This window comes from Odontesthes bonariensis, chromosome 5, assembly GCF_027942865.1.
Source record: "Odontesthes bonariensis isolate fOdoBon6 chromosome 5, fOdoBon6.hap1, whole genome shotgun sequence".
NCBI lineage: Eukaryota > Metazoa > Chordata > Actinopteri > Atheriniformes > Atherinopsidae > Odontesthes > Odontesthes bonariensis.
In genome coordinates, this window is record NC_134510.1 from 7,710,104 (window position 1) to 7,722,409 (window position 12,306).

The 12,306-nt window shown below is 44.6% G+C and overlaps 1 protein-coding gene across 1 annotated transcript in view; it reads right to left on the reverse strand.

The window, feature by feature from the left end:
* The window catches only part of dyrk1b (dual-specificity tyrosine-(Y)-phosphorylation regulated kinase 1B), a 63,997-nt gene extending 51,875 nt beyond the window's left edge, over positions 1-12,122 (reverse strand). The window contains exon 1 of the mRNA XM_075464737.1: positions 11,405-12,122. The gene's annotated coding sequence lies outside the window, so the exon portion shown is untranslated. The remainder of the gene's footprint in view (positions 1-11,404) is intronic.
* Positions 12,123-12,306: the final 184 nt, after the last annotated feature.

Below are 12,306 nucleotides of genomic sequence, written 5' to 3' on the forward strand. Positions count from 1 at the left end.
AAGGCAGCCTGGAAACCACCGCCCTTATTTTTGCCTGAGTTAGGGAACCAATCACAGAACGGGGGGGGGGGGCAGCAAGACGATGACGACATCTATGCGCGACACCGAAGCTTGTAGAGTGTTAAATCCAACATGGCAGCGGACACAACGTTACCGTTCGATGCAGCTTTAGAAAGTGTTTTAAGTAGCTTAGAACTCAAGTTTACTTTTAAAAAAGAGCAACGTTTGGCGTTGAAACATTTCATTGCCTTCTTCCTCGTCGAATTTCTGTCGCTCTACATACGTCATCTGGTATAAGTGATACAATTGGCTATGAATCGCGCGCAAAGCAGCATGGGAAGAACCAGACGCCATTCGTAGCGCCCAATAAACGGCTCTAGGCATTCGTAAACCACGCCTCAAATACGAGAAAATGCACACCTAGTTCCCAGACCACCATCTCATCGAGATGTGGACGCGTCAGCCAGGCTAGTTTTCACTAGTATTTTACTCATATTTACTGTTAACTGCCTTTATCAGAGTAGTGAATTGCATTTTTCCTTGAAAAAAATACATGTACAGAGCACCTAGGTCCATCTGAGTCTAGCTGAGTTTGTACATGAAGAAGTGATTCAAATCTGGACCACATTAACTGGGTGTGTTAGTCCGGTTTGAAGAAGCTCAAGCGAAGCTTTTGTATGATTTCATTTGGACTAAAGAGTTTACATGCATCTTAAAAGTCCAGTCGGTCCAACATTAGTTTGTTTTTTTCCAGTTTCCCACAAAATGTGCTCAACCAAAAGAAAACAAACAACATCATCAGAAATTTACCAGAATTTTTCCACTAACTAGCATGAAACTGTCCTCCCTCGGCTTGTGAAACTATGTTAACCTTGAACAGCTGATGACAGAGGGTGGAGCTCCTCTGTTAGCAGTAAAAGGCAGCTGTTCACAGACACCAGACTTTGTCCACTCTCTCTTTCTCACCTCTCTGATCATCTTCATCTCGAGTCTTTTTCACGCATCAGTAGGGCCGTATCCGTGCAAAAAAGACGCGGTTAAGTCGCAGCTGTTCCCCTTTGGTCAGTAACTGATGGCTCAGCACTGCTTCCGTTTGTACTTACACACAGTAAGCTGCTGTTGGGAAGACAGCATCATTGGTCGGAGCGGTATGTTTCGCTGTGTCGGCTCGGCCATGCACACATACATTAATTGGGCTTTGTAACTACCTCTGTTGCCGGTTCAGAGGCGTATCAGCGGCGCATCAGCTTCAACCTCAGTCCCTGTACTTTCACATATGACACCCATGTGTTAGGAATGGGTTGATGTACGTCTTTAGCGTTGTCTTCATCACTTTCACTGCGCTCACATTCAGACGGGGGCCAAACTCAAGTCACTGTAAGGTCCAATATTATAAAAATAATATAACCAATAGTCACAGCTGGGTCTCCATCGTCATTTTTGTTCACATTTAGAAGAAGTGAGTAAGAAAAGGTGAGTGAAACTGAAACTGTAAAAACAAACAAACAAAAAAACAGAGGTGTTTTTTGTCTGCTTCTAAGAAGACTTGATGCACATCAGGATGATTGGAAAGAGATTTAAAATGACTCACCAGCTGTTTCTGGTCTGAGCTGACAAACAAACTCAGTGACTGACCGGCGTCTTCCCAAAGATGAAATAATATCCCAGATATTCCCAAATTTGAAATAATATCAGATAGTGATGCTCCGATCAGCATTTTTTTTGGACCGATCACCGATCACCAAAATCATGATCTGCCCGATTGCCGATCACTGCCGATCACGGAAGGAATCGGACATTTCCATGCCTTTCATCTAGCAGAGAGTGCACCATTAAAGAAATTAAACCGCCAGAGGTAGCTGGGGACATGTAGAACAAGAATCTGGTGGAGTTTGCAGAAAACAATTGTTTTTTTTATTTTCTATTAATATTTTAATCTGCCCATATACTTCATCCATTGGGTATGATTTCAACATCAGATTATTAAACAATGATGCAGTGAAATGACTTGAAAATCACCACAGAGGTAGCTGGGGACATGTAGAACAAGAATCTGGTGGAGTCGGCAGAGAACATTTTGATTTGGTTCTAAATGAAGTTTTCAAATCTGACTATGCAGAAATGAGTTTGATTCTGAATATGCTTCAATAATTTTGTTCTATCATTTCGTTTTAATCATTAAAAAGAATGCAGTAAAAAAAACAACCAAGTAATGACAGGTGTATGTATTCCAACAAATGAAAAATCAACTTCGATATAGATTTCTGAGTTTACGGGGTGCACTTGAATGCACCATAAATCCGCTCACACGCTTTACCGTACGACGCGATGTAAACGGGCACTCGATTTTCAAGTGTAGCTAGCGCGACCGTGCCCCTCCGAAGCGCAGATGGCGTGACCGCAGTAAGTTTCACATCTTTCTGACACACTGAAGAAATTCCAGACAGGAGAGGTCATATTGTCGAGATGCACTGAAGAGGTTTTGCCTGTTCGGTTCTGTACACACGTCAGGTACCACATTAGAAAGTGGTCGCTAGTAATTTACGTCACGTGATCGGTTTTTTGATCTGCATATTTTTCCGATCGCCGATCAGGCTATTTTTGGGCATTATCGGCCGATCATGATCGGCAGCCGATCGATCGGAGCATCATTAGTATCAGATGAAATGTGAATGTGAATATGAGATGAAAGTAATTCCTGAAGAAAAGCTCTCTCCATTTTCCTCTTGTGGATGCCCACCACAGTGGTTTTTTCCTCCTCCAGGTTTGTTAAGGACAACTACTTCTTCTACTGAATTACAAACACTAACAACGTAGCCTATACTGCCCCCTCTGGTGACACCACACAGCCGCTTTTATTCACTTCAAGCCATCAACGGAAACAAGTCGGATATATGTTTCTTTTACGTGGATACTCACATCATCTCTTCAGATTTGCTTCTCTAGTGAATAGAAACTTTAATAGTGTTATTAAAACAAGTCATTCAAATCAGGCTCCTCTTCATCTCATGGATGGGATACTGTTCATCGTTATTAGAGGTGCAGGTGCAACTAGGGGGCAAAAATCAGAGCTCATCCTGGTTTGCTTAGTAGAAACAAGCTCCTAAGGATAGATGTTCAATAGCTGTTGAACTGTTGGCTGCTTCTCTGCTAGACTTCAACTTTCTACACGTTTGTCAGCTAGTTTATTTCATTTTGTTACCCATGTATAACAATAGGGTATCTTTACTTATGACTTATACTGCAGCAATAAAATTTTCCAGTATTACTGAACTGAATTGTCATTTCTGGTCATCTCTGATCATTTCTTCGTTTGTTTGACAACAATGATATAATCTCAGCTAATATTTGACTAATTTCCAGCTACTGTCCCAGAGTACGCTAGCTGTCAGTTGTGTCTTGTGTTTCTAGTTGGTGTCGTGTCTATTAAGTGTGTCCTGAACATTTTTACTTCTCAAGTAAAAATTGACTTTTATCACCACTGCCATTACTGTCAAATAAGGAGACAAAACACATCATCAACACATTTGATCTGCTATTAAACATTTCTAATGTAGAACTATGCCAGGCCATATAATAGGATGCTAATAGGACCAATAATTTGGTACAAAGTTTTGACAGACATTTTTTATGTATTTATTTATTTATTTTTAGTTCATCCAATGATTCTTACACTTTGCACTCAAAAAAGTGTAGGGGGAAATTTTGTTGAATTTAAAATTTAAACACCTGTAAATTGCAAAAACAGGTAAGGAAACAAGCATGAAGTCATTGAGTTTTCTGTTGGGTACAGTGAGCGTTCTAAAAGTGGACATCTGAGCATACTTCACAATTTTTCAACTAAAAAGTGCAAGTTAGCTTAGACACTCGAAGTGTGTGAAATCTGCCACACAGATACAGTACTAATTAAAAGACACAAAAAGAAGCACGTGAGCTGCATCTACTCTGACCAAACGTCCGAAACGAGGAACACAGCCAGCCGGCTAATTGGTCGAGAATTAACGAGGGGCTGTCAACTCTGATCTCCAACCTCTAAAAGAGATCAATGGATTCAGTGGTTTGTGGAGAAGCGCGGCTTTCTGCAGCTGTTGAAGCTGCAGCATAATCTGCTGCCATCACAAAGCGAACTTTACGGTAACAGCTGGACCTGTGCTGGACCTGTGCACTCTGCTGCCGAACTGAGGCCCTGCCAAGTGACTCTGTGAGCGAAGCGTCTGTGGACGCTGATCCAGATTCAGTGTGTCCAGTACTGAAGCGGTTCAGAACTGAACATACTGTACATACTGGGAAAATCCCAATGCGTAACAACAGAATTCAGGGTGATCTGACTGCTTCTGTTTATTAATGAAAATCTAGCCGTGTGTGCTTCTATGGTCATCTGAAGATACGATGAGACACTAATGTGCTTTTATGGTTGCTCAGAATCATTGGAAGAAGACATAATCAAACCAAATTGTGATGGCAGTAAAGATTCACAACTCTACAAAGAAGGTGGACATTTAGTCACAGGATCTGCAGGTAAATCTGTAGCTACTGAGGGTCAGAGTGCACATGCCAGCACTGAGAAAGAGACGTTTAGACTGCATGTATGCCAGGAGAAAGTCTTTGCTGTTCAAAAAGAGCATGGGAGATAAACTACAGGTTTATAAACAAGTGCAGGCCAACTCCTGTGGTCTCCTTTATACAACACCATGTTGGAAATAGACGTGCAGACGAAAGTCAAATCACAGAGCGCACCACAATCGGATTTATAAAGTGCTCTCATATCATCAAGTGAAGCCCCCTTCAGAAATCAGAGGCCCCTGGAAATTAAGGTGAATAATATTTCCAAAGTAAAAGAAATTGCTAATGAGGATCATGTCAAAAGAAAGTATAGTTAGAAAATAAGATCAAAGGTACCCCCTCACACATGGAGGCTGAAGTTTTGGTCAAAGCCGGCCCAGGTTCCAGCCCTGTGCCCCCCCTTCTCCCACTGATGAATAAAGATCAGGAATCCCAGAAAATAACGAGACTTCAGGTAAATCCTGTGCTTCACGTGCCTGTCCTGACTGAGCGCCTGTAAATACGTACGTTTATCAGAACAAAGCCATCCTCAGCACATCCTTACCAAACCACAAATGGTCGATTGTTTCAGCATCAATGCTGCGTTGTGCAGTGTGAACTAGGACAAGCTCATCTTACTTGAACTTTTTTCTGCTTGATACAAACAGGAAGCAGGTCTTCTATTTTATTTTTGTGAAAGCAATTTACTCACTTTTCAGGGCTCTCGGATGACCTGGAATCTTTGAACCCACACTTACAAAACGTGGTGAACTGCTGAGGAGCAACACTCAAAATGTAGTGCTACACTCTGCCAACACTGACTGACCCCCAGTAGGCCACGGGGAGGGGGGGGGGGGGGGGGGGGGGCTGATCCACTGTTTGGTATGCTGAAATCAATTGTACACGTTAAGGTTTTCTGCATTTAGCAATAATCTATTTTAATGCAGGTGCTGTCCCATTCAGAAAAAGTCTAATTATTCTAAAATAATTAACAAGTGACACCACTGTATTCATGATTACAACAATCAGACAGATTGATTTACACCCTGCCAAAATGATTAGCAAAGTTTGCCAGATTTACCCACCCCATGTGTGTGCTGGTGAAAGTGGGCTGGGCTAGGCAACAGGAGAAGGCAGCGCGCGTGTGTGTATGGGGGGGGGGGGGCAGCACAGTGTCTCCTGTGCACACAGTGCGACTGACAGCCCAACTGTGCCCACACAGGCTGTGCTGCATGTTCTCACACACACACACACACACACACGAAAGTTTCTTCACCACAGTAACAGCAGACATGTTTGGTGCAAAGGAGAATACAGCGATACCTTCTGTGAGGCATGGTGGTGAAGTTTGCCCCCCCACCCCCCTCTAACGCAGCTGAGGGTGTAGCACTGGAAGAACCTCGCTGTCCTTTAGTAAGAGGCACATGGGGGCTACATCTCAACTGTGAGTTGCTTTGAAACTAATTTACAGTACTTAAGTTCAAGTTGTTTTTAAACGCACTCCATTCTACTTCTTTCTAAATCACTTCCACAATTCCTTCATTTCAATATTTTGCACTGTGTAATATTCCATTTTACATTGATCTGTAGCATCTGCAGAAGACCAGCAGCAAGCCATTTAAAAACACACCAGCGGACAACCATTTCATAAACTTACCACAAAGTAAGTATCAGATAACAAGCATGCGGGATGCAAAATCTGCCACACAAAAACTCAATACTTTGAAGATGCCACTCTAAAGTCCGATCTGCAACATGAAGGAACAGAGTCAGCGCAACCAATCAGGTAAGACCTAACAAGGTGCTGTCGAAGCTGCAGACATCGCTGACAGAGGGAGGAGATCCACCACATCTGTGGCAGCTTTCCCAGTCAAAGATGCACAACTTTATTCTGTGGTGGAGAAGCGGGGCTTTCTGCAGCTGTTGAAGCTGCAGCACAATCTGCTGCCATCACAAAGTGAACTTTATGGAAACAGCTGGACCTGCACTCTGCTGCCTAACTGAGGCCCTGCCTAGCTGAGTCCCTGCCTAACTGAGGCCCTGCCTAACTGAGGCCCTGCCTAACTGAGGCCCTGCCTAGCTGAGGCCCTGCCTAACTGAGTCCCTGCCTAACTGTGGCCCTGCCTAACTGAGGCCCTGCCTAGCTGAGGCCCTGCCTAACTGAGGCCCTGCCTAACTGAGTCCCTGCCTAACTGAGGCCCTGCCTAGCTGAGGCCCTGCCTAACTGAGGTCCTGCCTAACTGAGGCCCTGCCTAACTGAGGCCCTGCCTAACTGAGTCCCTGCCTAACTGAGTCCCTGCCTAACTGAGGTCCTGCCTAACTGAGGCCCTGCCTAACTGAGGCCCTGCCTAGCTGAGGCCCTGCCTAACTGAGTCCCTGCCTAACTGTGGCCCTGCCTAACTGAGGCCCTGCCTAGCTGAGGCCCTGCCTAACTGAGGCCCTGCCTAACTGAGTCCCTGCCTAACTGAGGCCCTGCCTAGCTGAGGCCCTGCCTAACTGAGGTCCTGCCTAACTGAGGCCCTGCCGAGTGACTCTGTGAGCAAGGCCAGTCTCTCACAGAGACACTGGTATTGGGAAAAAAAAAAAAAAAATGTAGATTTTCAAACTTTACTGAATACTAAATAATACTGGATAAAAGGGGACTTCAGACTGATCTGAGTGCGTCTACCCATTAATGGAAGAGTATCTGTGTGTGTTTATATGGTCATTTGAGATGCATCGACTCAGCGGAATGGTGATGGAATGGTGAGGCAGTTAAGATTCATTACTTTGTGTTGGGTGATTACTAGCCTGGCTCTCACGCAGACCCTTCGTGCTTCGTGCATCTTCGTTACACTTTGTGAGCTCGCACGAGGGTCTGGGCGCGCTTTGTTGAGCCCGAAGTCTTCGGTTACCCCATAACCGGGCCAATCATAATCGTGGGGCGGGGTGTTAACAGGTATGACGTAGCATCCGGCGCGACAACGAACACAGTCAAACACAGCCATTGCCGGACGATTAGCTGCTGCTAGCTCCTGCTTTGCTCGCTGCTGTTGTGTTTTGTTTATTTTCCACCACAGACCGAAAGACTGGTCGCGCTCCAACGCGTCACGTCCGCTTTCGATATGATTGGTCGAAGTAGTACGTGACACACACATTGAATTCTCCAATCAGGTTCGAGAGGTTTTTTGAATACAATCCCCGCCTACTCACAGTAGAGAACAGCTAGGCAACCGACAAAATTCCAGATGGATGAGAAACATCCATCTGCGTGAGAACCAGGTTAGGTGATTACTGCCCTAAGCTGGTCTGCAACAGGCTTTCAGTACTGAAGAACTTATTGGAGAGTTTCAAACAACTAAAGCTCATCTCCAGTGAGCTGAGAAAGCAAAAAGAAGTCATCTTTTGAATTCATACTCAATAGGATTTCTCCAGGAGTCCGAATTCAAACACGTGTTATCGCTTGATATTTTCAGAGCTGTTCAGAGAACAAAGAGGTGTGATGCTGCAGAGACGTCGTTGTTGCACACAGGTGAGGATTTTCTGACCAATCAGCAGCCAGCTGCCTTTCCACATCACCTTGCTGCACGGTTAAAGGAAAAGGAGCTGAACCGTCTCCTCCTCTTACAGGAATATTTTAGGTAACGTTACAGTTTGCATGTAGGAGAGAAGGGAACATGTGACAGGAAACCCTCTCCATGGTTCCTGGGGCCTGCAGACAGCCCTGTGGTCTTCAGCTTCTTTGCCCAGGTCAGGCCCTTTGCCCCTCAGCTGGTCTGCCTCCCTTCGCCTTTTTTTTTAGATTCTTTCTGGACACATGAATGCTTGTTGATAATGTTGGTCCTTTTGGGTTGAACCTGTTCATGATCTGTATATGCATTGTAAATATACGTGAATGAATCAATTTTAACTGTAATAATGAATGAAACTGATCATCTTGAAAGAGATTAAGCTTGTGTTTTAGTATTCTTTTTCTGTTGCGTGTGACATGAATCAGATATTAGAGATCAATGTTGGGCTGGAGGCAGGTAGATATGTGCAGTGTCTCTGAATTCTTCTCATCTAACGAACGGCTCATGAGGCAATATTAGTTTAATAATATATTATCAGCATGAAACCCTTAAGCACATTCTTAATTATTAGAAAATAATTCATTCATCAAGAGGAACATAAAAAGGGAGCTTGACCCTAAAATTGAAGTCTACAGTGACATGTTTCATGTTACAGGAATGATTAATAATGTCATTTTTCAATTCAATACAGTGACAAACCATCTTCTTACTGTTAATGCTATTCTTATTCAAAATAGTCTCATCAGCCCAGTGTTTTCAGAACCTGCCACTTTAAATGTTTCACAGATGCATCTTACCTATTTGATTCTAATGTTTGGATTAATGTGCTTTTTAAGGTGATTCATTCTTATTTTATTGTAAATATCAATGTGAAGACGTGAAGTCATCAAGTAAGGCTGCTGTTCCCACTTACTGAATGACTTTCTATTAAAAGGTAGGGTAGGAGATCCTGGATTTTGAGTCCAGCGAAGCTGCATTTTGAAAATACACAGGTAAAAAGTCCCAACCCTTTTCTTCACTTTCCCCCCGAAGGCACGCCTCTAGAGTACATGAACGCGCACGAGCTCAAAGGTGCACGAGCGCTGTTCTGACAGCAAGCATCGATCGTTGCCGTATTTAGTATTTAGTATATGATAACTATACGTTTAATAATGCTAGGTGCAAGCCAAGCTGGCTCTAGTTTAGCCTCCTGCCAAGCTTCTGGACGCGTAATTCGTTCACGGAGCAGGGTACGCGCACAGGGGGAAGGAGGGGGAGGGAGGAGCAGATTGCAGTTTGATAGACGGCATCAGAATCCAATCATTGTTAACGGTCCGTTCACAATGATTGTATAGTGTTTTTCCTAGATTGTACATTCTAGAGGCCACTAAAACTTTTCATATTTGTGTCAAAACTTTTAATTAATTGGTTGCAATGGGGGTGTGAAGAGTATTTCAAGCAATATGTAAAAAAATGTTCCAGAAAAAGATCCCCTACCCCACCTTTAACAAACATCTACTTTGTGCCGGAATGAAAAATAAATAAAAATCCAGATTGTCCTGTGCAGTCGGTGTCAGTGCCTTCATCCATACTTCTTGGTTCTTGTTCTTAAAGTAGATGTGCTGTGGTCGTCCCTCTTCTGTTTCAAACCAACTGTCAGCCAGTCAACATCCAACTCACATGTCGCATCATCAATAAGGACAACGCGCTTCCAGCTTCATGGAGGACACCAAGCAAGTCTGTGTGCTTTGGTTGGATACCCATGATCCTCCACTCAGCTTACAGCTTTACATGCTTCCCTGCCACTGAGAACCATATATCTGGACCCTTTTATAAAATTTCAGATGACATCAAAATCAAAATACAGCCAACGCACAGGAACCCTGTGTGTCATCGGGCAGTAAGCATCTCCTGTGACATGGTGAGCACCAGAGTAGGACCTGGTAAGTATAAGATCTATGTTGTCTTTGAACAAAAAGTATTTAGAAATATCTAAATAATAATAATAATACTAAGAAGAAGAATTTTTAAAAACACGTCCTCATATGGGGACCATGGCTTTTCTTCATGAGAGATGGTTTTACCAGGCATCCTACAGAATGAAGGCAAATGATTCTGAAGACTTGTTTAGCTGAGTGAAAGAGCTGGGATTACAGGTCCATTTCATGTGGAATTTCACGTGCTAAGGAAATGCATCCTCCATGATCTTGCAGAGAAACCCTGACATGGTTTAAGAAGGAATGAAAACAATTTGTTACACCGGCCATCGCCTATTTTAAAGCTCCCCAATACAAACCAGTGGCTTGAACACGGAGGGAGGGGATTGTGTGTGTGCGTGTGTGTGCGCGTGAAAGAGGCACAACCTTCGTATTTAAAACATCACTAATTTCAGACCACATATTCTGTTGAGCAACGAGAGTCAATCAACAGAGAGAGAGAGAGGCGTGTAGTCAGGATTGTTGCAGATGTGCCTCCGCACCGTCTCCTCGTCGTCCTGCACCTTAAACTGGGAGTAGCCATCAGCAGACAAGTGAGAGTCCTGTGTCCCTGTACTCCGGGGCAGGGTAGGGGCTGGGGCTGATGCGGTAGCTAAGCTAACGGCTAGTGTTAGCTATCGTAGCAGAAGAAAAAAAACAGTGTTGGTCCACCGAGGACAGTCCAGGTGCTGCTGGCTGCTTTAACCTCTGAGGCGGTCTCCATCCGCACAGAACACTGATCTACATTAGCGACACTACGGCAGAACAGCACGTCTCAGCCCAACAGCACCACACTCATTCATCTCCCTCCCTTCAGCTTCGCCGGCATCCTGTCCCCAATCCGATTGCTGGTCGTGCCTCAGTTTAAGACAGGTGACAATACCACCGCCGACAGAAGCTGCTTTTAGATCCAAACAAACTGACCAAACCAACCGTCAGTCCATTTATGACAAACATCTGGCGGGCAGTCTAACCCTGGGTCTACCCTTCGGATATGGGAGGTGGAGGGACAGGGGTTTGCTTAACGCAAGATTCAGACGATGCTGCAAACCAAAACGGGGCAGCAAGCTCATCGTGAACACATTCGTCTCATTTTCACAACGGTCGTACTGCTTTGCATAGTCAGTCCATCACCGAGGTTACCCGCTGGTTCTGCCGAGGCTCGCCCCATTAGCTATCTGACCACCAGCGGCGACAGAGGAGTGGTGACACGAGGCCGGCTGGTAGGGGCAAAGGACTCCGGCAGTGGATGACAGTTATTTCTAGAGTTCTGTTACCAAGCCGCTAACACATCTCTCAACAATCCTTTCACCCCCTATTTCAGATCTAAGACAAACGCTTCCTGCAGTTTCTTACCTCAGGCGGTGTGTCGAACCAAGTTCCGCGGAGCAGCCATGTTCGGAACCCCCGTCTCCCTTCGTCCACACGAACCGAGCCCCCTCCTCCGGATCAGTCGCTCGTTTTCCACAGTAGAAATCCAAAAATTGGTTAAGCAAAGTTATTTGTAGATAGAATCCTGGTGATTTAAGCGTCCAGTAAAACTGCAATATATTTTCTCAGGAGCTCCAGAGAGCGGGTTATCGATAAGGACAGATTGCCGGCGCCGCACAGCTAGCCCAGCCTAGAGGTGGGCAGACCGCGGCTTCAACCACCGACAACTCACTCCTCTGTTCAGCAGACCTCGTTAAATAGAACGAGGGTTACTATCTGGTGTACAGGAGATCACCATATAACTAAAGCATAGGGTAAAATTATCACTGTTCCCGTCAGCTCTCTAATTAATTTAAAGGTAAAAAGCTAACATTAGCTAGCTAGCTAGTTAGTAGCTAGCATGCTAGCCGTCTAATAAAACACTGCCATTGGAATTGGAAGACAGTCCGCACACTGCAGGCTGCTTCGGGGCAATGGCCAGCCGATGGACCAAACCTGCAAACGAAATGAAAATAAGACTCTGTAGTTAAGCAGGCACAGCTACAGCTAGCGCTATTCTAGTCAGCCCCTCTGTGATGTTAATATCGGTCAAACGAGAGGGGCTGCATTGAGAGCGCACTCCCGACAGCAGGCAAGTGTGATCCAGCGCGCTCCAGAGAAATTTCCCACAAAATGGCTGCCAAAACAAATCCACTGCTTATGTTCACATCAACTTCCCAGAGTTAGTCTCTGAAACCAAACCCGATTGTGTAGTTTAGTTATCGACCATTCAGGGAAATAGACTTGTAAGAGAAAACGAGCAGTTTGGTGCCAGCTTACGAGGTCTG